Genomic DNA, 27,960 nt, shown 5'->3' on the forward strand with positions numbered 1-27,960 from the left:
CTGTCTGAAGTAGTAGAACTTGGACATTTTTTTGGGGAATTGGGCCCAGTTTACCTTCCCTTTTCTCTGGGGACGATGTTGACAGGAGTTTTCCCTTGTTCTTTAGCTGTACCTGCGCCTCTTGACATTTTGGTTTCAGACTACTCGTTTGTGACATTAGTTTTTTGTTTAGGGCTTCCATACTTTCAATCTTTCTTTCCAGCGTTTCAATGTTACCTTCCCAGTTTACTTGCTGGTTACTTGCTCTGTCCTCAACTGCTGTAATGTAGCTTTCCACTTGCGACAATTTAGTTGTCATATTTGCTAGAATTTCAGTGTTATCTTTAACGTCCTCTTTTATGGCTTCGTATAACTTGCAGAAGGGCGCTAACACGATGGACATTGCGGACATGATTGCTATCATGTCTGGTTTATTATTTGGTGATTCTTTCTGGATCGAGGCTGCAATGTCGCTTAATCTTCTCTTTTTCGGGGGTTCTTTGCTTTTTTCCTGTCGTCTCATTTCAGCTGGCGAATCTATTTGTGTGCAGTCCGGCAGGGGTCTTTGATTTCTGTCGCTTGACGATAGGAGCCCTGCTAACCCTTTGTTCATATGCACACTATCCCAGAGGGCTTTGGGCGCCTCCCTCGATTTAATGGGTGACTTGTTATGCGGGCCCATAGACAGATGGGGCTTGGTCCAAGCTAAACGATGTTCACTTTCGGTCAGAATCTTTGATCGTAGCTTTACCTCCCTGGCTGTGTGTTCTGCCTGAACAGCCTCCTCCTCGTTTCCATCCGCCGGTCCTTCCGTTACACATATAATCTCCTGGGCCCTTTTCTTAGGGTGTTGTATTTGCGGATTTAATGGTTTGAATCTGAAATTTCCCCTTGTCTCTGATTCCTTCAGGTCTGTTTCCCCCGAACTCTTTAAAACTTCTTTGCTTGCCTTCTCTTCGTTAGAGCTGGTCACCTTATTTTCTTGCGACACCCCATCCACCGGCCCCTGCTTATCTTTTGCTTTGATGTCCGTTTCCATTTTTTGCTGCTTCTGGGCTGGTGGCGTTTCACAAGCTACTTCAAGCATTTCTGCGTCGGACACTTCATCTTCTGTGACTAGCTTTCTTTTATGATGTTGGGTAAAGAAAGACTTTAGTGGGCACGACAGAAGTGGATTCGGCAGCCCTTTGGCCGGTTGACCTCTTCTTCTCGTAGTCTTCTTGACCTTCTGTTCTGTCAGGGGGTGTTTAGTTACCGGTCTTTTATTGGATGCTTTTTTTGCCCCTTGTTTTGACGGTTTCACCAGAGTTTTGCTTTTTAGACTTTTTTTACTTTTTTCTGTCGTTGCGGGCTTTGGTTGATTTTCCTCTATTTCATTTATTATGTCGTCCGACTCCCCTGCCTCTTTACTTTCCATATCAGTGACTACTTCCGTGACTAGTTTGTCGGATTTTTTGTCTTCTGTATCCGTGTCGGTTTCAGCCTCCGTCTCACTCCCACAGATCTCAATAATGGGCTTAATCTCGTTTGATCTTCTTTTCGTCCTTATTATTCGCTTCCCCTGGCTTTGTGGGGTGACAACATTTTCTCTGCTGCTGATATGCATCATTGCCCTTATTTGAATACTGTTGCTGCTGGACTGCGAGTCCGCTTTCATTTCGAAATCGACCGTTAAATGCCCTAGTTTCTTTTGGGCTGTCTCTCCATGGCAGTTGTGTTGTTTTGCGGCCACTCTAGGCGGTGTATTATCCAGAGGTTCCGCCTCTTTTTCTCCCCTCTTGGCTCCCTCTATGCTTCCTGCAGGGCTTTTGCCTGCATGGGCTCTGCTTCCGATCGTCCTATCAGTCACATCGTGTTTCGCGAGGCCCACCTCCGCTTCGGCACTTTGTTTGTGCTCGCCCCCACCGCATAACTTCCGCCTGGTGTCAGGCGGGGGCCGTCCTCCGACCGCGCTCGCACAGATGCCACTCGCCTTACCGGCGGACTGCAGACCGCCAGCAGCGGGACCGTCCGAACTTGAAGAGGAAGATGTGGAGGAAAATGCAGAAGTAAGTTTCTCACGTTGATCCACCCCAACCGCCTCCTCCGCGGTCACTGTTCGGGTGATTTCATCTTCTGTTGGTGCCGGGATCTTCGGTGACGGCGTCCTAGCTAAACATCCTGACGCTGCACACGGATCTCTCGGCTCCGGGTGATTACCGTCCACGTTTGCGCTGTTTGTGGCTGTGCCCCCTGCGGGCCCCTGCCCTAGAGGCCCTAGTGGGAGTAGGGACGCTGTTCTTGTCTCGCTGGCCTCTCCAGCCCTTGGGGCCACGCTCATCTCCTCCGGGGGGCTGGACCCATCAAAAGGAGTGTTAACAGATCTCGTGGCGGACTCAGACTTGCTCCTCTCTTTTTTCCCCGGCGCCATCAGCCGCGTGGGTTTAGATGTTTTCAATGGTCTCACGTCGGGCTCCATGCGGCTCCGGCTACGCGTCTGCAGCGGACTGCTGCAGACTGGCTTCCCACCTCGGCTTCACAGCTCCGCTCACCGCTCCGCTGTAGGTCTGGCTAGTTATAGACTCCTCCTCTCATGTAGAACACAGTGGAAAGACTCTGGTGCTGCTCTGCTCTGCTCTGCTGCAGACTGTCTTCCCACCACGGCTTCACAGCTCCGCTCACAGCTCTGTGGTAGGTCTGGCTAGTTATAGACTCCTCCTCTCACGTAGAACACAGTGGAAAGACTCTGGTGCTGCTCTGCTCTGCTCTGCTGCAGACTGGCTTCCCACCTCGGCTTCACAGCTCCGCTCACCACTCTGCGGTCGGTCTGGCTAGTTATAGACTCCTCCTCTCACGTAGAACACAGTGGAAAGACTCTGGTGCTGCTCTGCTCTGCTGCAGACTGGCTTCCCACCTCGGCTTCACAGCTCCTATTGATTTATTAAATTGATTAATTGAAATTATTCTTATTTATGTTGATTTTTTATTTATTTTTAAATAAAATGTGCTGATGCAGGTGTCATTGAATATGAGGGGGGATAACCTTAAAATGTTCAGTGTTTTATATTTGGTTGTTAAGAAGGTTTATTAGATTGTTTGCTGATTTTACATATATATCTCTATTGCTGTGAACTGAATAAAATAGTTGACATAGGGGATACAAAATGCACTCGTTTTCGTTTTCTTTGAAATATGTGGGGCTACCCACTGTTTGCAATAACAGCAAATGTATGCCACCACTATTCACAGTGAAAAGAGCAATATTGCTCCTGCATTATCCCTATTTGTATAGAATGTTCGGTATGCAAATGGATAGCCTGTATGCATACACAGTAACATTCAGTGTCGATATAGAGTATACAGACATCTGTATGCATATGGCTAGCTTGTATGAGCATACATTAGTCATCCTAACATTCAGATTCGATATAGAGTACATAAACCATATAGTGTATGGCTTGCCTGTATGCAGACACAGTACCATTCAGTGTCGATATAGAGTATATAGACCCCTGTATGCGTATGGCTAGCCTGTATGAGAACGCATTAGTCGTCCTAACATTCAGCCCCGGTTGGCTCTAAATGCCAAATGTGAGCTCGGCCAGCAAAAGATGCAAACCTTGCCATCTGCTCCGCACCCTCAAACACCAAACCCATACCTGTCATCTGCCCCCACCCTCAAACACAAAACCCATACCTGCCATCTGCACCGCACCCTCAAACACAAAACCCATACCTGTCATCTGCCCCCACCCTCAAACACAAAACCCATACCTGTAATCTGCCCCCACCCTCAATCACAAAACCCATACCTGCCATCAGCTACGCACCCTCAAACACAAACCCATACCTGTCATCTGCTCCGCACCCTCAAACACAAAACCCATACTTTTCATCTGCCCCCACCCTCAAACACAAAACCCATACCTGCCATCTGCTCCGCACCCTCAAACACAAAACCCATACCTGTCATCTGCCCCCACCCTCAAACACAAAACCCATACCTGTCATCTGCCCCTACCCTCAAACACAAAACCCATACCGGTCATCTGCCCCCACCCTCAAACACAAAACCCATACCTGCCATCTGCCCCCACCCTCAAACACAAAACGCATATCCTATCGGCCCCCTCCCACCCCCTGCCCAGAGTTCAAACCCTCGCCCGATGTCCTGCTCCCTGCCCCCAGGACAGGAAACATATACCTGGCATCTCGATTCTGGAAGATACAGCGCAGTGAAATGCAATGATGTGTCCTTGATCACAGGCTCGCGGTAAGATTGGATTTGATGCTACTCTGCACTTTACACACGTGAGCATGTATCTTCTAATCGCTATCTGATATACACGTGTGTTCATGTACAGTTTTAAGGGGCTGAAATGATGCTTTGTTTCATAATGATGATTTAAAAGTACACACATCACAATATAGTCCAACCTGAAAAATACATAAATCTTGTGGTTTGCAAAAAGAGTGATTATAGGTTTATTTTCACAGTCCTGACTCTACACGTGCGGAATGCAAAGTAATGTTCCCCCAAATAGTCTCCTGTGTTTAGCAATTGTCCTCTCAAGGCGTACAGAGAAAACAGCATAACTGCGTGCAAGCTTCCCCTTCTTTCCATCATTCTGCCAGACACACTTCCTTCTGGTTGTAGTGAACAGCTCTTAGTGGGAATAAACGCTTGGGAGCTATCCCCGGCCTATCAGCGTGCTCAAGGGGAGCAGCGGGCAGCACCTACATGTCCTGGATGGTGGGAGATTGAGTACAAAAACGAATGGGCTGCGCCGCAGCTGCAAATCTCAGTGTGTAGGAGAGCACCAACCTTGGCTGAGTGAGACCAGTGTGGCCTTGCACCACCACATTCACTAACTGAGTAGTATGTGGAGGCCCCAATGGCCACTGTCTGCAGCCCTGGGTGAAAGTAAAGGAAAATGTCGAGGCAGGCTTCTTTTGCAGTAAGGGAACATGCCTGATGTCCACTAAACATTGCAGTCCGTCATCTATTTCACTTTTTGCTAGCTCTAGGTGAAAAAACATGGCACATAGGTGACAGAGCAATCATCAAGTTAAGGGCTACTTCAGCCTGTGGTGTGCCACTGGCTATTATACATTATCAATGTTTTAAATTATCTTTGGAACAAACACTGTATCTAAGACCATCTTTTTGTGTAGCACACGTGTAACCGAATCACTTCTAATTGATCCCAGTTTTGGCAGCTAAAGAAAACAACCCCCTTTTAAGTATAGTGACTGGCACAGATTGCATATTTCACAAGTTTCAGACCACACATGCTACCATTGCATCTTTAGTTTTGCACCAACATGCAATTCCGGGCAAGAGATGAATAAAGTACTCTGCAAGTCGATGGTAACATGCAATTCGTTTAACTGTCACTGGATGGCAGTAGTGTTACTTTAATTTACTCTGCAAATGTAACAGAAGGTGAGGTGATGCTTGGCTCGGCTCCAGTTGAGCTCTTCTTTCACAAAGCCACTAGATCCGAGCAAGAGCCGGACATTTGGCTCTAACCAGACTCGAGCCGGCTCTGGCTCTGCCACCTCTACATACAGGTATGCATTGAATATCAGTTAACCTCTGTTACTGTCCTGCTTTCATCATCAAATTCCAATAAGGAATGTAGATGCTCAATTTTGGATTGCTTTTTAAGCATAAAATGAATTAAGGGGTGGATATCAATAGTGCCTTTGGAGTTAAGGATCCAAGTGCAAGGGGGGCTGGTAGAAACTCCAATACAGATACAAATCTAGCCAAAACTTTGAAGTCAAGTCAATTAAAATACCCGGTCCACATAATGATCTGGAAGAGAGACTCACTCACCTCTTGATAAACATGTGAAACACTAAACATCGGTGATGGGTTCCTCAGAGTTTTATTCATCCAAATAGAATGTTAAGTAAGCCAAAAAGAGTGCATTGAAAAATGGATATATTGTCATTCAAGAGGCAAAGAGGTCCAAGATATCAACATGTTGCCACCCCTGTTTTCATCTGCACCATCTATTTCAGGATGACCCAACTATTTGGCTTGCAATAGACATTATTTTGTGCAGTGATTCTACTGTTGTATTTCTATCTCAGGGAGAACTTAAGATGTTCAGTTGGTGGAGGCACACATATTAATTGCCCTGTGGATGCTTGCACCGAGCAAGCGACAGCAGTGAAATGTGGGCGTTATGAGAACATTTGAAAACTGAAATGCCAAATATTCAGCAGATTTACTGGATGCTACAAAAAGCGGGACAGTACAAGCCTCCTCTTAAATCAACAGTTTAAATGAGAGCACTTAAAACACTTCACGAAAACAGTTTACAACCTGTTCACTAATTGTGAAATAATGCATCGGTCGCCTCACTTAGAACTGACGTTAATCACCTAAACCATACATAAGGAAAAAACCTGGTGGATCAGCATTCTCTTGCCTAGTCATTAAACTTTGGAACTCCCTCCCCAGAGAAATACGATCCATGAAGGACCATCTAACATTCAGAAAACTTCTAAAAACCTGTCTCTCCAACTTAGAATGGCACAAATGAACAACATCCACGCCCCATGAAACGAACACACACCAGAAAGTGACTGGAGAGTAGGCCAGACCAGAGTGATGTGCAGGGAATTAGAGAGACGTCCGAATGGGAGGGACACCCAGATGTACCCTTCTCCATAGAAGGTCAAACCGGAAACATGGTAGAGAAATGGGACTGACTTAATTGGACCACAGATAGAGGGAATTTCTGAGAGAGATGTCCCAAACTCAGAGCTGATGGACCACAGGGGACAGAGAGCACAAGGGCACAGGGAGCAGGTCCCCCCTGAGGGGACCCATGGGGGTGGTGGTTGTTTCACAGCAGGATGTGCTAGAGGGGAAGGGATGTGGTCAGCAATTGGTCTGAACACTGGGGTTGGAGAGGGTGGAGAGGGTTGGAGAGGGTGCCCCCACTGAATAGCCCTGTTGAGGACCCTCACCTCTGCACACATCATAGGAGTGGTAATTGCAGCACATCACTATGTACGATAGGGGAAGGGATATTTGCAGCAGGCAGCTAAAACAGAAATGGTAGGATAGGGTACCGCCACCAACCAGCCCTACTGAAAAAACTCACCCTTCTGCATACACCTCTCAAACTCTGAACTAAACACAACTGTACCTCTACAGCACAAAAACCAGATGCACTTCACTACACCACAACAAAAAAACAAACCACACATAGCACAACAGCAAATGACAGCTAACGACCAAAGGTCACACCTACGCTCAGGGAACGGTGTAAACCGAACTGAAGCTGCCAACAGCAGATCACAGCTCTCCTGCTCTTTTCTCCAGCTGAATCCTACTAATTTACACCCCTCCTTAACCTCTTGCTTTACATATCCACCAGAGCACCAAGGAACCACGCATTGGCTTTGTGTGTTATAAGAACCTTTAACATAACATGTTTAATTAATTATATTTATTTAGGGGGATTTGTGCTCTGTTGCAGAATATGTCTTCCACTATTATTCAAGAGAAACCTTATACCTTACTCTTAAAGAGCCCCTTTTCAATGCTGGCTATTAAGTGGTGCTGCAGCACTGCCTATAAGTCAAACCTATTACATTAGAGTACAGATAGGAGGCAGGTGGAATGTAAGGAGGGACACAAAGATTGTGGATGTTGTTTGGTTATTTACCTACCCATTGACTGCCCATGGCCATGCTAATCCCTATGGCCATTCCCACCCACTTCCTGCCCCTCCCCACCCAAAACACAACCTCCTTGAACCCTATTGAACTAGCGCTTTCAAGCAGTAACACCAGACTTTGTGCTATAGAGGTCCCACCATTGTTATTTCAAAGTAGTTTTCTGAGAATTGATGGCTTAATTGTAGCTTTAAATTGCTACTAGGTCAAAATCAATGTCTTAACCAAGTCTATCTTCAGCCACTTGAGTAATAATCTCTGTGTATGTGTGTCCTTGCACTGAATGCCATCAAAAACAAGCATTTGGAAAGCCAACTGCTATCATATGCCCAGGTACACCTTTTCACAGCTGTTGCCGTTTTATGGCCAAGTAGGTCCATTATGGCAGTACCTGCCAGATTCCTATCCCTTGCCTATGCAAACGCCACAGCTGCTGGCGTTATCAGTGCATGTCTCTTTTACATCCACTGGGAATCGTTCAAGGAAAATATACATTAAATGAAAACAAAAAACAGATTCGCGAAATACAGAATAATGCAGAAGACCGAGGGCACATTATGAGTAAGGTGATATTTATTAGTAGGAATAATACCTGCCAATGGATCCACCTACCACCAGTTGTCGCTGTGGCATCATCCCATAATCATGGGTTTTTGTTGGTCCACATTCTGAAGTCCAATTGGAATTGAACTAGGAAATTGTGCTGATACCTCTGGTGGTAATACCACCATTTCTTTTGGGGCAATAACACCATGCATTTGGAGGGGGATTTTACCCTTATAAGTTTTCTAACTCACAATCAAGTAGACCCAAAAGCAGCTGGTAACAAATGTACAGGCTGCTATGTAAATTACCATCACACTCATAATGAGATCCTAGGTGGCATCCACAAGTGTTGCGTGTGAGGTAGGTATATAGATGCATAGACTGCATGTGTCTGGTGGACCTATGTTTCTTTCTCTTTCTAGTTGCGTTTAAGTGTTTGTGCCATGCCTAGATACCGTCTCTTTAAGCTCGTCTTTGTAGTTAAAATGGCCGCAGAGAACATCATCCATGACCTTTAGTCCGTGGCGTAGCTTCTTCTCAGAACTTCCACTTGAACACATTTTTCCAACAGTGAACTACCTCACAGTTCAGTGCTACTCCAATGTCCTGCAAAGCTCTTGCATTGCAGGGGGCACTGCAAGGAGCCGTTGTTGCTGCAGTACACAGTTATCAGTCCAGGCAGACACCTCCAGGATTGCAAGTCTGATGTCATAGCCAAATCTTACTTAGGACTGACGGTTATAGGTAAAAGTATCGAATCAAAAGGATCGAATGACAAAAGGGTCGAATCAAAAGGACTGAAAACAAAAGGTTCAAAAAAAATTCTTTTTTTTTTTACTTTCTATTTTTTGGGGGGGGGGTTCCTCCCCCCAACCCCTGTTTTTGTGGTAACAACCACTTTTTTTTTACCTAAACAAAACCCCCCCAAAAAAAGATATAATTTAAAAAAAAAAATTGAATCTTTGGTTTTCGATCCTATTGACTCTCACCTTTTGCATTCGATCCTTTTGTATTCGATCCTTTAACTGGACACCGGACTGACTTGGTGTTTCCTGGGAAAATGGCATGTGTTTGCTCAGGAGAGCTTGGAAGATGCGCAGTGGACAGGGAGCTCCACTCATGGACAAGGACATGCAAAAATCAGTTGGTTATTGCACTAGAATAGGCTTGCCTAGCAAGGGGGAAAACACAGCCCTTTTCATTGGCTGTCTCCTTAACGAACACAGGAAGTGGCTTGCATGTATTCCCCAACGGCGGAAGGAAACCATGAATGTTCTCCCTCTCAGACTTAATTAAAACAATTGCCCTAGAATGTATTGTCTCTCTAGCCAATCTGTAATGATGAGAGTTAGTATTGCCAATCTAAATGTTACTTATTTGACATGATTCGGAATGCCAGAAAGCTGAGTGATCTGTGGGCAGATTCCACCTGTGGCTAGCAAAATACACCCAATTGTGTTGCCCCATCTCTCCAGATTGTCTCCTTTCATTAAAGATGCACTGACGCGCACTCTTGCCGTAGGAAGTCAAAATCGATGACCACCTTTGAATCAATGAAGCAGGAGAGGGATATGCCTAAGCACCCTCATGACCAGAGGTCCCTCCCAAACCACTTGGTCCACTGCCATTTTCGGTGCACAGCTGCGAACATCTAGGCTGCACTCCAGGACACTCCCGACTGACGTATGCCAATCTCATCAGCCATTGTATGATCCGGAGAATGATTAACTCCAGCACCCAAGTGCTCACACTTTCCATGCAATCCACTGTGAAGGAAGCCGCCACAGTATGTGTGCCTAAAATATTCAAGTCAGGCGAGGGCATAATCGATTGGCCCAAGCACACGCACATCCCTTTCCCTCTTCAGTCCTAAACCCATGGTGTTCTTCAGACGCTCATCTGCTGTGAAGTGTGGCTAAGTCCAGGGTGAATCCCGTTTCTTCCTGTTGGGCCATGTGCAGTTCAGGGGCACAAAACCCTAAACGAACCTCCTAATATGGCCAGTTGAAAGCGACTGAAAGATCCAGGTGAGCATCCCAAGCTATGATCTGGGAAGGACCGTAGGTCTGTGGCCACACCTTTATACTGCTGTGTATTAATAAGTAGCCAGAACGAAACATCACCATTGAAGGTATCACAAGGCATTGGTAGCCAGTCGGGGGTAAGTGCTCACCATTCTTGGTGTGTTTTAACTGTCTCTAAATGCATCAGAGACTACTGCAGTTGGTGATAGACTAATATCTCAAGAATGTAATGCTACTAATGATTGCCCATACCCCTCCTCTATGCCACTCCCATGAATCCATCCACAGCTACCCTATCTTTTTCCATGTCCCCCTTTGATCTCCTCACATACAGTCCTCAATGAATCTAAATCCTGACCCAGCACATAATCCTGACTCTCTTTCACATTGCCTCTGCCAATGCACCTCTCTACTCTTCTTCCTTCCCTCCAACCCCTTAGACTCTCTAACTCTTCCATTACAATCACCTTGCCCTTCATTCCTCCCCTCTCCAGTATGCCTCGACACACTCACGCGCGCCTATTCACTACCTTCTCCGTGCACTCTTCATGGGATTCCGTGCTCATCCCAACATTACACCACCATCATTTTTTCCCAGATCCAGTCTCATCTCATCATCGTGCCATGCACCAGTTGCCCACATCACCCTAGCAGTTTTCATGCTGTAAACTGTTTCTTCCCTTTTGCCTCCCTCTGCTTGCTCCTCCTTCCCCTCATCTAATGCTCTCACTCTGGGACTTTGGTGCGCCCCATCATTTTGCAATAAGGTATCCTTTCGCGGACCACTCTGACTCTCGCGACTCCCAACTAGCTGCCAAGCCATCACTGAGGCATGCCCATCCTCTCATGAAGCAGCCACCCATGCTGCCATTCATGCTGGCTTGGCGGCTCTTCTCATACTCTCTACGTCCCACGGGGCACAGTGGGGCACTGTGGGGGAGGGACTGGACTCATGGTTAATTACATCAGATCCATCCTTGCCCCACCTGCCTCCTGATTTCCAGTTGCTCTTATATTGCAAATCTTGCTCCCCTACTTCAAAGCCACTGTGTTTACAATCCCACTGGCCCTTTCAACTTCTTATTCCTTGACCTCCCCATGCTTTTTGACTCAGTCGCCAGAGAGGCACCTGTTGCTCTGCTAGCTCTCTTTGGGTATATCTACCTCCCTGTAATATCCCCCACCCATCGGCTTGACCTTGACTGCTTGCTCGCAGATAATTCCAGGACAGCCATCCATACTCAAGTGTCCACAGTCACAGAACATGATGCAATGCACTCAACCATTATACAGTCACATAATTGACTGTACTTCGACATTACTTCACCAATGTGACGACCAATTACCATAGAGGATTTATACCAACATTTCTAGAAATTGAAATGACAGTTCTTATGGTGTATGTACAGTACAGTAACACACACAAGGTATATAATGTAGAGTTCTTCTGTTTATTTCCAAGGTTCAGCAAGCCACTATGGTTGGCACGCTCATTAATTCTTACCCTACCTGTATCATGGCAACACGCGCAACAAACGCACACAAAAGTTCAACAAGATGCCAAACGCTGCTGTGTGCCTCATTTTCTGGCTTACCAAATCTTCTCTGTTGTAAACGCTATTGCCTTCACGTGTGCCAACGGATTTCCTTCAAAGTACTATGCTTGGTTTTCAAGTGCAAGCACGAGTTGCCCCCCCCCCTCTTCTTTTTTTTTTTTCAAATTATTTTTATTGACAATACTCAAATGAGGCTGAGCAGGAGTGCTGGCCCAACCGGCAATAACATCAAAGTGAAACAAGTTGTCAGTAACATTTTCTGCATTTCTTCTTTTTAACCTTAACTCCCATCCCCCTAACCCCCCCTCCCACCCCTCCCCCCCAAACATTTAACTTGCCAAGTCTTGGGGTATTGCAAAACTTTCCAAGCTTAGGAGTGAACACTCGCTTATCACATGCTTGTATTTAATACTCTTGAGACAGCGGGGCCCAACAAGAGGATCGTTAAACAGTAGGCATCTTGGGTTCGTGGAAGGTGTAAGAGGGTATGCCATTACTACCCAGCTCTGTATGCATATTACAGCCTCATGGTAACACAATCATCATGCAGGAGAACTGCGGTCCATTCTTGCACAAACTCAGACATGGTGTCCTTTGCTATAGCGGTAAGTTTTTCATATATGAAGATCATCCTGAGCTTACAGAGCCATTCCTCTTTAGAGGGGGCCAGGGCGCTCTTCCACTTTTGGGCAAGCGCCACTCTCCCTGCTCGCAGCATTGCACCGATGACCTTGGGATACACATTAGTTTCAGTCTCTGGCATGGGAACGCCCAGCAGAACCTCTAGCGGGTGGAGTGACGGGCTGAACCCCTCAATGTCTTTAATCCAGCTGAGCAATTCCGACCAATAGACCTGTATGGCCGGACAGCCCCACCACATGTGAAACCAGGTTCCCCGTTGGTGGCAGCCCCTTGGACAAAAGGGGGATACTTCCCGGAACATCTTGGATAATAAGGCCGGGGGGCGATGCCACGAGTGTAGGATCTTAAAGCTATGTTCCATGGCAGCGGTGTACAGGGAACCTGAGAAAATAGATTTGAATACAGCCCTCCAAGTGTGGTCGTCTAGTGGCATGCCCAGCCTTTCTTCCCATATGTGTTTGAAGGGTTGTCTACCCTCTAGGTCAGCAGTTATCAGAGCTCCATAAAACTTGGATACCGAGCCCTTCCGAGTTGTGCTTTTAGCCAATATGGTTTCAAATGGAGTGAGGGAGCGTCTAAGCTGGTCAGCCCACCTAGGGTGTGTCAGAATTCCCTTCAGCCGCAGGTATTCAAAGACCGTGGGGGGTCTATCTGCTAAAGCCTCACTCAAGCTTTCATTCTCTATAAAGCCCTCTTCCCGCAGGAGTTGGGAGACCCTCTCCAACCCCATATCTGACCAGGCCTGAGTGTCTTGGAATCCCCTAGAGCCCAGATCTATGGGGGGGCCCCAGAGCGAGGACAGCGGGGACGGCCACGTTGACACTAGTTTATTAGCCTTGTTGGGCTTCCATTGTGCCCACAGGGCTGCCAGGGTGGGGTGAGTTCTTATCTGGGATGGAAGACTCCTTGGAGGAGCCCATAAAAGGTCTCTAACTTTTTTCGGGTGGGTGTGCATGTCTTCGATATACGTCCAGTAAGTACCCATATCGTCCCGTATATGCTCCAACATTACCCGGAGCTGGGCTGCTTTGTAATAAAGCCGGAAGTCGGGGAGGCCGAAACCTCCATGGGTCTTCGGGAGGGTCAGGGTGGCGGTCCTGATCCTTGGCCTCTTACCGTTCCAGATGAACATAAGAACTCGAGACTGAAGCACCTCGAAAAAGGACTCGGGTACCACAGTGGGAAGCGCTGCGAATAGATAGAGGAGGCGGGGCAAGATATTCATCTTCACTGTGACCATGCGCCCGAGCCAGGAAAGCGTGAGGGGTGTCCAGCGCCTGAGGTCCCTACTGATTTGAGAGAGGATCTCCGGGAAATTGCTCTGGTATAGTTGGGATAAATCTCTGGGGATGGTGGTGCCGAGGTACCTGGTAGATATCCGTTCAATTCTGACCCCAAGCATGTCGGAGTTGTTTCCGATGTCTTGATCCCCCAAACCCATGGGCATGATACTTGATTTGGACGTATTAATCTTCAGTCCCGAGAAGGAGCCGAAGAGGTGTATAAGATCGAACAGCCGGGGTAGGGAATCTTGGATGTTGGTTAGGTAGCTCAAGATGTCGTCTGCGAAGAGGGAGAGCTTAAACTCGCAGACGCCGCAATGTATTCCCGTAATTTCCGGGTCATTCCTAACCGCTATGGCTAGAGGCTCCATTGCCAGGGCATACAGTAGGGGCGACAGGGGACATCCTTGCCGAGTGCCCCTAGACAGGGAAAAGGGTTCTGAGGTGCCCCCATTGACCAGCACTCTCGCCACGGGGCCATTGTAGAGCGCTGCGATCCACCCACAGAATTTGTCACCTAGCCCCATCTTTCGGAGAACCCTACCCATGTAAGGCCATTTGACACGGTCGAAGGCCTTCTCTGAGTCTAGTGAGAGGAGGTACCCTTCCACTCCTTGTCGAGATGCCTCATGCATGAGGTCGAGGGTTTTTCTGATATTGTCCGACCCCTGGCGCCCCGGGATGAAGCCCACCTGATCTCCATGCACTAGGGTGGGGAGCAGTTTGGCCAGTCTATTCGCTAGGAGCTTGGCTAAAATTTTCACATCGGTGTTAAGGAGGGATATGGGGCGATATGATTGGCAATATGAGGGATCTTTGCCCTCTTTAGGCAGGACAACAATCAAGGCTGACATCATCGAGGGAGGTAGGGAACCTTGGTCAAGTGCCGCATTGAACATCTTAGCCATAAATGGGACAAGCGTGGACCTATATGTCTTGTAGAATTTGACTGTGAACCCATCATCACCCGGGGCTGTGCCGCTCTTCAAGGAGGATATGGTATCTATTACTTCTTCCGGGGAGATGGGGCTCTCGAGTGAGTCCGCTTTGTCCGGGAGAAGGCCCGGTACAGGGAGGGAGTCCAGGAAGCTATTGACGTCGTTCCCATCCCCTGTGTATTCCGAGCGATACAGTTTTTTGTAGTATAGCCTGAATTGTTCCACTATCTCGGTATCTCTCGCGGTCGAGTCCCCTTCCGGGGTGTGAATTGAGTTCACCCTCCTGCTATTTCTAAGGTCTCGAAGTCTCCAGGCCAAGATTTTATCTGCCTTTTCCCCCTTCTCCATATACCTCTGCTTCAAAAAGGAGAGCTTCTTCTCCGTTTGACCCACCTGGAGGTCTGCCAGCTTAGTTCGCAAGCCCTGTAGTTCCTCCCATTGCCCGGGGAACATCTGTGACCTTAACTTCCCCCCCGGTTGGATGGCCTCTATTTTGTCCTTTAACACTTTCTCCTCCCGTTCCCTCTCCTTCTTTCTCCCGGATCCAATACCTATGAGGGTGCCTCTAATAGTTGCCTTAAATGCCTCCCACACTCCCATGGTTCCAACCTCCCCGTTGTCGTTGAGAGTGAAATAGTCCTCAATGGCTATTAGGAGGGATTGACGGATCTCCCTGTCCTTCAAAAGCAGGTCATTACACCTCCACCGGGATCCGGTTGCCGGGACAGGGGGAAGGCCAATCTTAATCCTTACCATATCGTGGTCGGACCATGGGACAATCTCCACTCCAGAGCTCGTGACCTCTCCCTGCAACGATGCATCGGCCAAGATATAATCTATGCGAGAAAAGGCCGCATGTGTTTTTGAATAATATGTGTAGTCCGGGTTCCGACCCATCTCAAGGATGCACGTGTCAGCCAAGCCCAGATCCCCATTAACTTCCTGGAAGGCCATCGCCAGCTTCTTGTGGTGACTGACATTGGGGCAGGGCTTATCAGATTTCCTATCCCTCTCAGGGCAAAGCACCATGTTGAAATCTCCCCCAACCAGCAGGGTACCCTCAGAGAATGACATTATTATCCCTCTCATCCCTTCCCAGAAGGTGTCCTGCGCTTCATTCGGAGCATATATGCAGACCAGAGTGAACAAGCGCCCCCTCACCTCCCCCTTTACCATGAGATAGCGGCCTTCCGGGTCTGCTTTTGAGGCTTTAAACACAAAGTGGGCCCCAGGGGAGATCAACAAGGCCACCCCCCGCTTCTTTGACTGAACGGAGGCCGAGTACATCTGAGCTATGGGTTTGGCCCTGAGCTTAGGCTCTTTTCCACGAACCCAGTGAGTCTCCTGCACAAAAAGAAAGTGAAGCCGCAGCCTCACAAATTCTCTCACAATTAGAGACCTCTTCGTGGGCGAGTTAAGTCCCCGAGCATTCAGTGACCCCACTGTCAGGAATTGGAGCGGGTCATCCATTAAAGCGCAGAGAAAAGCTCATAGCTCCAATTTTAGAATAGCAAGCGTTTTTACTCCCACAATACTTCCGCAGCCCTCTGTTGGCTCGAAGCGGCCCCAGGGGTGCGAGGACACCCGAAAGACTTGGCACACTGTAACCGTAACCCCAACAACATAACTCCCCCTTTTTCCCCCCTCCCCTCTCCCCCCTAATCGCCTGGTCGTTCCCTGGCTTCATCCGGTTGCCAGACCAGGCCACCAGTGCCTCCCCTCCGCAGGCTCACTAACTCATCATAGCCAACCTTCTGAGCCCCTCCCCCCCCCCGGTCCAGTATAAAGTACAAACAGCAACTACATCACCCTCCACTTGCATAGGCAGTTTTCGGTTTAGTCATCTGTCGCCAAGTGTTCGCCTCAGCTATTTGGAGGGCTCGGCGAAGCAGGGGTCATTCTCCTAAATTTTCTCTGGCCTCGCACTCTGCGCCTCTCCTTGGGAGCTTTGTTCCCGCTAGGGCCTGTCGGTGCTCGCTCACGTTCCTGCTCTCCCGTTGCCGTGTTTACATTGTCCAAAAGTTCACCTGACACTCTTTGAATATCATCTTCTGTGATCAGGACGTATTTGTAGCCCTCGAGTTCAAAGGAGAGGGAGAAAGGATATCCCCACCTGTAGCGGACCCCCTTGGTTTGAAGCATCTTTGTCAGAGGGGAGCATAGGCGCCGTCTTGCAAGGGTGAAGGCCGACAGGTCTTGATACACCGAAATCCGGGCCCCCTCCCACTCCACAGGGCCCTTCTTACGAGCCAGTTCCAAGATCCTGCTCTTTTCCGAGAAATAGTGAAAGCGAACTAGAACAGATCTGGGGCCTCTGGAGGGTGCACCTGCCCTATGGGCCCTGTCGATGGTTGGTTCGCTAGTATTCGCCCCTTCGAAAAGTGCCCCTATTACCGCATTGACGGCCTTGATGATGTCTGATTGAGTTTCCCCCTCATGCTCCGGGAGGCCCAGAAAACGTAGGTTGCAGCGGCGTTCCCTATTTTCCAAATCGTCCATTTTTAAAGAGCATCTTTCTTCTCTTCTCTCGAGCTCCGACAGGCGCATGTCGAATTGCGTCTCAAAGATGTCGCTTGAGGCCGTGGTGTTCTCTAGTGCCTGGACTCTGTCGTCAATATTGTCCACTTTTTTGTCTAAGGTGTCCAGTCTCAGAGCAATATCCGCCCTAAAGCCTCTAATTTCTTCCAGTAGGGCCGCCATGCCTCTGGTGACCGTGCTAGTATCCGCTGGCTCTTGCTGCGTTTGGGTCGCCATTCCGGGCGTCCTCGGGGGATCAGGGGTCGTGCGTCGAAACCTTTGTAGGGATTCTCTCCAGCTCATCAATTCCACTCAAGCATCTCTGCTCCGCGGCTGGTCCCTCTGGATATTCAGGGCCGGCGAGGCCCGCCTGTCCTCCCCGAGACCGTGTCGTCCGGGGCGGGGGCCTCCGACTGATGTGTAGCCGGGGGCGAAGACCCAGCCCCTGGGGCCCCCGGACTGGTTTCCCCCCGCAGGTATAGAAGTTTTCTCCAGAGGATTCTCTCCTCGACTCTCCCCTCTCCAAGTTACGCAGCTGTGTTTCCGTCGAGGTTGCAAGGGCCCTCTGCACGCCAGCGGGTGGGCGCGGGGTGTGGTCTGCCTGCCCGGCTGGTCAATCCGCCTCGGTAACGCGGTTTACAGGGGGCGCCCCGTCGCCAAAGGTCCCTGCGGGGTTTGCGCCTATGTCGCCGGCGCTCCCCAACCCTGCTCCCGGCTCTCCCTGCGGCGCCGTCGGCTCCCGGGGGGGTCCTCCGGATTGGGCCTGCACTGCCTCACCTCACGAGTGTAGGGTTTCCACTCATGGAAGGCCGTGGTTTGTCAATATGGGCCAGTGTGAGCCCTCACCAGATACTCCAATTCGCCCTGCGCGGGCTCCTACAGGTCCAATCCCCACTCTTGGGGGCCGCCGTGCTGCGCTCCTCACCTGGTCGCCTGGGCCTCGTCCGGGTCCTCAGCTCCGCCGTGCTCTCGGGGGGCCACCCCTCGTCTCCGGATCCCCCACGGGAGCCTCCGGGGACACCCGACCTCCACGCGGCCGGGGGGGGGGGCCGTCGGCCCGAGTTGTCCGCCCGCTCGGCAGGCCTCGCTCGAGCCCGGCGTTGGAGCAGATCTTCGCGGAGCCGCGGCGCCGCAGGGAGGAGGGGCCTTGGTCCCGCGAAACTCGGAGGCCCCGTTCTCCGTCGCGGCTCCACCTCGGGGTGCCAAATTTGGGCCAGGGATGCCCGGGGCACTCGTGTGGGTGGGGGTGATGTCGGTTCCTCCCTCCGGGGGTGTCTGGGGGGGCTCAGAACCCAAAAACCGCGCCTTGGAGGGGAGACGAGCCGAGATGCGTTAGATCATCTCTGCGCCCCCTGGTGGACCCCCCCTCTTCTTTTTTAACATGGGAATGGCCAAGTAGAAGTCTTTGGTTAGAAAAGTGCTGACTCCTGGCCACCCCTATGTTTGTGCTGACTTATCAGAGGGGGTAGATGCTTCTCTGTGGCAGGCCCCATACTCTGGAACAAACTGCCTATTGATATTCCTGCAGCAGGATCGCTGAAGATGTCTCTTTCAAAAAACGTAAAACCTATCTTTTTAACTGTTAAGTTACAACAATACAACCACACTGTGCAAGTATCCAAAAAATTTGTTTTTAAGGTTAGGCTTCCAAAGCATAAATTGTATTCATAACCATGGTGGGGTGACAAAGCCTTGTTTGGTGTGGGCGCTGACAGTTTTTGGTGGTCCAATATTGGATACTCTTGCTACTTGTTGAAAGTTATTGACAATTCAGTCATGAGTTATTCTTGTACATGCTGTTTTTAATGTTCTGATACAGCATGACAATTGTGGCATCTTGTGCCATAAGGGAATAGTTTCTTACCTGTAACTCCATTTCTCCAGCATTGGTATCTTTCATGGATTCACATGCTTAGAATATTCCCCGTCGTCAGACTGGGAACCCTCGGTACACATATATAGCCTTTTCCTATAGGAAAACTTTCGACACTTTTGTGTCCTATCTACGTCCTTTTAGGACCTGCCTACGCACGCTCCGTAGGCCGTCCCAGTATAAAAGGCCCGCCCCCGCGGCTCCCCTTCAGATTTCGGCCCCTCCAAAGTAGGCAGGGTTAAACTTATCCATCAAATACATTGCATTCCGGGGAGGTTGGCGGGCGCATGTGAATCCATGAAAGATACCAATGCTGGAGAAATGGAGTTACAGGTAAGAAACTATTCCCTTCTCCAGCATTGGATCTTTCATGGATTCACATGCTTAGAATAGATTGTATAGCAGTAACACTTGAGATGGCGGTGAGAATGTAATGTAATACCCTCACCATACTACACAATGCATATATACAGTATGAATAAGTTAACTCATATAACCTTACCCACATAAAGTATACTGTCATCAAAAAGGTAGAAAACAGATTCTCCACAGCGTGGAGTTTGCCTCATTGAAACAGATGGCGCAGGACAGCTCTTCCCATCTGTACCTCGTCCGCGTGCTGCCTTTCCAGGCAGTAATGGCGTGTGAACGTGTGTGGAACTGACCACGCCGCCGCCTGGCAGATGTCTGTCAGAGGAATTCCTGCCCATAGCGCTACGGAGGAGGTTGTCGATCTCGTGGAATGGGCTCTAGGGTGCCCTTGTAGGGGTTTCCCAGCCTTGGAGTGACTAAAAGCAATTGCCGACGAGACCCATCGGGCCAGCCCTGCTTGGAAATCGCCCTTCCTCTTGTCGACGGACCATATGCAATGAACAGCTGTCTGGTAGTTCTGAGTTCTTGCGTTCTTTGCAGATAAAACTTTAACGCTCTTTTCACATCGAGCGTATGAAGAGCCTTTTCCGCCGTCGACGACGGTGTCGCAAAGAAAGTAGGGAGAGCAATGGTCCAGTGCTTGTGATAGACCGTCGGTACTTTCGGGATGAAAGTAGGGTTAGTTAATAAAATTACTTTGTCCTTAAGAATCTCATATATGGAGGATCTATGACCAATGCCTGTAATTCCGACATTCTTCTAGCCGATGTAATGGCAATTAAGAAAAACCAGTTTCCAAGATAGGAACTGCATGGATGAAGAGGACATTGGCTCAAATGGGGGCTTTATTAAGGCCGCCAACACCACATTCAAACTCCACGACGGTGGGAACCGTTTCATAGGGGGGAAAGTTCTAAAGAGACCCCTCATGAAATGTTGCACCAGTCTGTCACTGAATAATGGAGAAGACTGTCTCCTCCTCGTAAACCTTGAAATGGCCGCCAAGTGCATTTTGACGGACGATGATGACAGACCACTCTTAGCTAGGTGAAGAAGATACGGAAGAATTTGTTCAGGGGTTACTTCTAAAGGCTGAATTTCGTGTTGTGTTTGACACCACGTACAGAACCTTCGCCATTTGCATATGTATGATTTGTTAGTCGAAGGGGCCCTAGCCGCCTGCAGAATTCTCCGGCAATCCGACGAGACTTTCAAGCTGCCAAACTCTGAAAAGTCAGGAGCCATGCTGTTAAATTGAGGCTGTCCGGATTGTGGTGCCACACCGTTCCCTTGTCCCTGGACAGTAGGTTCGGCACTTTCTGTAGAGTTATAGGCTGTTCCAACGACAGATGTAGGAGGTCGGAAAACCATGGTTGTCTCGGCCAATGCGGTGCCACTAGAATGACCCGGCATTTGTACCTGCGAATCCCCTGGATTGTCCTCCGTATAAGGGGGAACGGAGGGAAGGCGTACAGGAATTTGTCCGTCCAAGGAAACGAGAACTCTTCCCCCAGGGATCCTTTTTGAGGCCATCTGCTCGCGAACTGTTCGCAATTCCTGTTTTCTTTCGTTGCGAAGAGGTCGATTGGGGGGGGGTCCCCCACCTTTCGAAGATTATTTGAAGCTGACCGGTGTCCAGCTCCCACTCGTGTATTTGAGCCATTGTCCTGCTCAGGGAATCCGCTTGCACATTCTTCACGCCCGGGAGATGGTAAGCCACTAAGGATATGTTGTGTTTCAACGCCCAGTGCCAGATCTTTTGAGCTTCCGCCGAAAGGGTCCTGGATCTGGTGCCGCCTTGCTTTATCAAGTAGAACATGGCTGTCGTGTTGTCTGTCAGCACTCTTATTTTTGATCCTTTGATATGTGAAAGGAATGATTTCAAGGCCCATCTCACTGCCCTCAGTTCCAGTACATTGATGTGTAGGTGCGATTCGGTCGAAGACCATCTGCCCTGGGTTTGATGATCGTTCATGTGTGTTCCCCAGCCCGTCAGGGAGGCGACCGTGATGATGGTGTTCTGAAATTCCGGCACTTGTAGAGGAACTCCTCTGACCAGGTTGTGAAAGATTTTCCACCATTGGAGGGATCTGATGACGCCCTCGTCGTTGACGGTTAACCTGTCCGACCACCGGCCCGTGGCCTGCTTCCATCTGTCTGACAGGAATTCCTGTAGAGGCCTCATGAACAATCGGCAGTTTGCCACTAGGTGGATGCACGAAGCTATGGAACCCAGGATTGCCACATATTTTCTCACAGAAAATGTGCTCCGTAGGCGAAGGTGACTCGTCAGTTGTTCGATCTTCAATATTCTGTCTAGGGACGGTTTCACTATTCCCGAGTGGGTTTCGAATTGAACTCCCAAGAACCTCAAGCTCTTTGAGGGCTTTAGAGAAGACTTTTCGAAGTTCACTGCGAACCCCAGTCGTTGCAGAAGTTGTAAGGTGGCATGTACGCTGTCGTTGGTCGACGCTGGGGAGGATCCCCTCACAAGCCAGTCGTCGAGGTACGGGTATACCTGATGCCCTCCCTTTCGCAGCCAGGCCGCCACCGGTGCCGAACATTTTGTAAACGTTCTTGGGGAGGACTTTAGACCAAATGGGAGCACTGCAAATTGGTAGTGTGTCTGACCTACCATGAACCTCAGAAAACTCCTGTGTTTTTGACACACCGGAATGTGGAAGTACGCGTTCTGTAGATCTAGTGACGCCAAAAAATCGTCCCTTTGGACAGATCTGATCCCCTCCTGCAGTGTAAGCATTTTGAATTTTTGACTCTGTAGGGTCTTGTTGAGGTCTCGCAGGTCGAGAATAGGGCGCCATTTTCCGCTTGGCTTCTTTACCACAAAACACCGTGAGTATACCCCTAGGCCTATCTGCGATGCAGGGACTAATTCGATGGCGCTTTTCTGTAACATGAGTGTTACTTCCTGCCTCAAGAAGTTTAGATGTGGCTGGGATAGGTGTATTGGTGGGCATTTTGGAGGTTTGCATTTGAATAGTAGGGAATGCCCGTACCTCACAGTGTCCCAAAACCCACTGATCTGTTGTGATGGTCTCCCATTCCTCGATGCAGCTTGACACTCTTCCTCCCAGAACGGCACGCTTCCTTTGCTCGTCGACGACGAATAAGTTGGCCGTCTCTTGGAAGACTGGAAGTTTCTGCGCCGGCTTGAGGTCTGCGAGGCGCGTCTATATCCTTGGGAAGGATACGCTGATCTACCAAAAGATCTATCCCTGGTTGCCGAGAATCTTGTGTTTCCAGATGCTCCTCTAAAGGGACGAAAAGAACGAAAGGGCTTACCACTCTGGAGAGAACCCAACGAGCGTGCTGTATCTGAGTCCTCCTTCATGCCCTTCAAGGCCTCGTCCACCTTTTCTACGAAAAGAAGATCACCTTCGAATGGCATGTCCAAAACTTTATACTGCCCTTCGGGTCTGAAGTTGGTGCACTTAAGCCAAGCCTGGCGTCTTAGAACAACTCAGTTATTTATTTGTTTAAAACCCGAATCTGCCAGGTCCAGCGCTATGTTAATAGCATGATTCGATGCCTCTTTGCCTTCTCGAACCAGGGACATCGCCGTTCTTCTATGTTCTTCCGGGAGGTGGTCCAGGATAGGTGCCAGTCTGTGCCACATCTCCCTGTCATATCTGGCCACAATCGCCAGGGAGTTAGCTGCTTTCACCGTTGAGGCCCCCACAGAAAGAACCTTCTTACGAAACACGTCTTGGCGCCCTGCCTCATTATCTGGAGGGGTAGAGCATTTATGTTGGGCCTTCGCTTTTCTCGTCGCCGCCGACGACACCACCGAGTCCGGTGTAGGTTGAGCCGAAAGACACTGCTTTAAATTTCTTTTCAATGCGGCCTTTGACAGCCGGCTCAGAAAATGGGTGACGCATGGTTTGGACACCTTCTTTCCAGACATGGTCTAAAATGGGTATTGAGAATATTGAACGTCAACTCTTGCCCATATGGTCAAAAAGAAAACAGTCCTTTTTTGTTTCCATTTCCACATCCGACACCCAGGATGGATCCCCAGATGGTGACAGGGATATATCTGACACTGACCCGTGGTCAGATAGGGAGTCCGAAAGCTCACCTTTCTCCTGGACTGCTGGAGTAGTTGGAACCCCGATCGATTTGGTCGGGCGGTGTGAAGGGCCGGGCTCGTCGACGTGGTGTGTCGACGGTACCGGTGGAAGCCTTTCGTCCAGCGATTTTAGCAGCGAGTGTAAGGAGGACAGTACCTCCATGGACAGGGTCGTCTGAGAGTTTGGAGGTTGGGTAAACACCTGAGAGCAGGTTGCTCCTGATGGAAACCCGGGTCGTAGACCGAGGTCCTCCGGGCTCACAATTCTGAAGCCGCTTTCGCCATGTGTCAGGCAACCCCATATCAAATACATCCGGTCTCCAGGCCAGAACTTCCGTCGAGGATGACATCGTCGCCGAGGTCGTCGCTGAGGCGATGACGGGTGAAATCGACTGCGTCAGCGGCAGTGAAGACACCGACTGGTTCGTCGTCGTCGACGTTGGGCCTGCAGGTGGTTTAGGTGGCGCCTTCACTGCGCTCTCCCTGCATTTATCCGAGTCTCTACTCGTGGCTGATCTATGTTGATCACCCGAGGAGGATTTAGGCCTCTCCTTTCCTTTCTTCGACGACGTGGACGAAGATGTCTTTCTTGCAGAGTCTTTAGAAGAGTCCCTAGAAGAGTGACTTCGTGGGACGTCCTTTTCCACAGGTCGTGACTTCTTAGCCGGGGGTTCCGACGAGGTCGAGCGCCGAGGGGCTCCTGATGTTTTCGCAGAGGCCACACTGCGCACCGAGCCCACCTCTGACTGAGGGTACGCTCCCGCACCGTCGTTTAACCAGGATACCAGCCGGCGGTTTCGATCCTTCAGGGTTTTCTGGGAAAAAACCTTTACATATATCACACAGGTCTGCCGAGTGGTGAGGTTGGAGGCAATAAATACAGTCTAAATGGCCGTCCCCCTCAAACCTTCTTCAATCCGCACGTGGCACACGGGCGAAAAAGAGGTTTACCCGACATTCCGAAAAATTAACAAACTCACAGGAGTTTCGACAAGTCGAAAAATCTAGCAGTAGAGACTACGCGAGGAGATCCCACTATCTTTGGAGACGGTTGAAATCTGAAGGGGAGCCGCGGGGGCGGGCCTCTTATACTGGGACGACCTACGGAGCGTGCGTAGGCAGGTCCTAAAAGGACGTAGATAGGACACAAAAGTGTCGAAAGTTTTCCTATAGGAAAAGGCTATATATGTGTACCGAGGGTTCCCAGTCTGACGACGGGGAATATTCTAAGCATTTGAATCCATGAAAGATCCAATGCTGGAGAAGTGGTGAAACAAAAAAGCCGGCTTGTGTTTCGACCGTAGTCTTTATCATGGCAAAAAGGTTGTCAAGCAGGCTCGTAGTGGAGCAGGTAGGGAGGTCACCCTATGTAGGGTACTGGGTTGAGGCTTGTTTAACTCATCTGTGACTGGTTGAAGCGTCCGATCCGTTTGGTTCCAGTGGTTGATAAAGACTACTGCTCAACAACCTTTTTGCCTTGATAAAGACCACGGTCGAAACGTGCGTGGGCTTTTTTGTTTCACCACTTATGGCACAAGATGCCACAATTGTCATGCTGTATCAGAACATTAAAAACACCATTTACAACAGTAACTCAAGACTGAATTGTCGATAACTTTCAACAAGTATCAAGAGTATCAAATATTGGACCACCAAAAACTGCCAGCGCCCACACCAAAAAAGGCTTTGTCACCCCACCAAGTACCAAACCACTCAGGAACCTTGGAGTTTGGTTCCCAGACAAACCACATGCCAGGCTGGCTGCAAGACCCTAACCTCAAATTGAACGTGCATAAGGGACCAGCTGTGCCGACACTAAACTCCAAACCCCTTGAAACTACTGTATTCATAACCAGCCGACACGTGTTTCGAACGTTGATCTTTTTCAAGGCTTGTGTTCCCGTATGCTTTGCATCCACCATATGATGTCTATCAGAAAACCCAGGTAAATACCCAGAAATCTATATTGCTGTGCAATTGCACCTGTTATTTATTAAGCAAACTTCCTTTTCGGCCGCAGCATCTGCATTACCTGCAATTTATTCAGCGAACTGCCTTTCGGCCGCAACGTCTCCGTTAGACGCTGCGGTCGAAAGGCAGTTTGCTGAATAAATAGCAGGTGCAATTGCGCAGCAATATAGATTCCTGGGTATTTACCTCTGTGTTGCGACTGAGTCAAAATGGGTAACTACTCAGAAATCTATATCGCTACCTAACTGCGCCTGCTATTTATTCAGCGAATTGCCTTTCGGCCGCGGCGTCTGCGTTGATCCCATAGTAACATTTACATTGAATCTGAAGGGAGGATTAAAAACTCCTGCCGCAAGGCTGAACTAGTCGACATGTGTTTCGCTCGCTAAAGGTCTAACTTCTGACCTTCAGCATGTGCTTCTTCAATGACTTCTGAATTGGATCTCTGATACAATGGTGCACCTCTGGCATATTGTTAATGACCGGACAATATGTTAAAGGCACCGTTGCCCATAGATCCAGGCAGTGAACGATGTGTCCGGGACCAGTCATTTGGTAGGGCGGCATTCCCTGTCTTTCTGCACTTGATAGCGCATTGAAGGCTTCTTCAATGCATTCCATCATGAAGACTTTGATTCACCCATACATGCATGGTATGCAACTACGCACATATATGAATCAATGACTAGTGCCATTTACTCATGAAGTCAAGCGTTTAGGGTGGTGGGTAATTGTGTAACTTAGTAAAAACGATGGGTTTTATAAGATGGTAGCAGGCAAAACTCGTAACAGGATTACTCTTAGAAATAGGCATTCTATTTCCATCATCACTATTAAAACAATATCCACGTGCTTATTTGTAATTAGAATGTTACATTCAAGAAATGCAATCAGGGACATTTTGCCATGTTGTTGACAACCGGTGCATGCCAGTCCAAACCCTCAACAAAAATGTAAGCAGCATACTAAATGGCCACCTCCGTCCCAGGTGCCAGGAGTGGCAGGAAATGCCACACTAACAGCACTGCGCTTGTCTGGGCTAATTGCATGTTTTCAGAATAGGGCACATCGCCAGACAACTGAAGGGCTGAGTCACGCATTAACGTTTAACCAGGCACACGACCCAGTGTGGCGACCTTGCACAAATACAGAACATCCTTTGGCAGGAGATCAACTCTGGTGGTGGGCCGGTCGCGTGATGCAGGAAGGAGGACATGACATCATGTTTTCCCTCAGAAGCCCCTTAGCTGAAGTGTCCATAGTCCTGCGTCAGTGGGCTACCGGACTCAAAACAAAGTGCAAAGTGCAGGAGTACAGCAGCCACTGCAACAACAAATAACAATGTGGCTGAATAACGAGGTTTATGCATTTTATGACTTGATCATACGTTGTCATGATCAGCTATGCTACCTTGGGCATGCCTGGGCATGTCATGTCATGTTGCATTGCACTCTGGTGTTGTATTGTAGCCTGCGACCGAAAAAGGGACGGCTAGTAAGGGCTCCATGCTGTCCCCTAAAGGAAAGCCTAGGAAAAAGGACACAGACGCCAGGGTTTTATAATAAATACTTAATTAAATGTTTGTGTTTGTGAGTATTTGTTTTGATTTTGAAATAATCCATCCATCTCTCCATGGGACTGGATGGAAGGTTGAAGGCAGAAGCAACGAACAAAGAAATAGATTTCCCCTGCCCGAGAATGGGCTGGTCAGTGAAAAAAGAGACAGAAGACCTTTGGGAAGAAGGAGAAGAAGCAAAAGACAGAAGGGGAAACGAAAGAAACAGAAACAGAGGGGAGTAAAATGAAAATAACACCATGCGGAGGGCGGGGGCTTCCTTGCGATGCCCCCCAGTGCTCAAGGGCATAGTGGCACTGAGCTGAGTGTGTGGGGTGACCCAGCGAGTAAACTGCATGGCAGGAGCACCCTGTCTGCCTGCCGGACCATGCTGGGTGGCGGGCAGCCCGGGGGTCAGACCAGGCTGGCCCAGTAAGTACAAAGAGCCCGGGAAGAATTTGCAGGGCTGTCCGAGCAGAAAATGAACTGCCCAGCCCAGGCCACATGAGGGAGGCAGCCCAAACAAGGCAGCCCATCATGCCCAAAGCCGGACCGCCTCATGGCCGGTGAGGCGGTCCCTTTGTGAAAGTCCTCACGAGCCGTTCTTGCCAGGTGGCACAGGAGGTGAAGAGCGTGTAGCCGGTGAAGACAAGTGCAGGGCTGCCTCACAGGTCGGCCTGATGAAGAGCGAGATGCTGCAAGTCCCGGGCTGCCTCCTCGTTGCAGTCCAGTTGAAGACAAGCCACGGCTGCCATGCGGATCAACACGGGTGCAGCTCCAGCAGGCCACCCACTGTGTCTCTGCAATGCAGAGGGGAGAGGAGCATGGACGCGGGTGCAGCTGCGAAGACAGCGGCATGCCCATGGGAATGGGGTGGACGGCTGAAATAAAGATGTTGCCTGGGGTGCAATAGTGTCATGGGAACCGCCCTGGA

Source organism: Ambystoma mexicanum, chromosome 6p, assembly GCF_040938575.1.
Source record: "Ambystoma mexicanum isolate Mex_15411 chromosome 6p, UKY_AmexF1_1, whole genome shotgun sequence".
NCBI classification, from domain to species: domain Eukaryota; kingdom Metazoa; phylum Chordata; class Amphibia; order Caudata; family Ambystomatidae; genus Ambystoma; species Ambystoma mexicanum.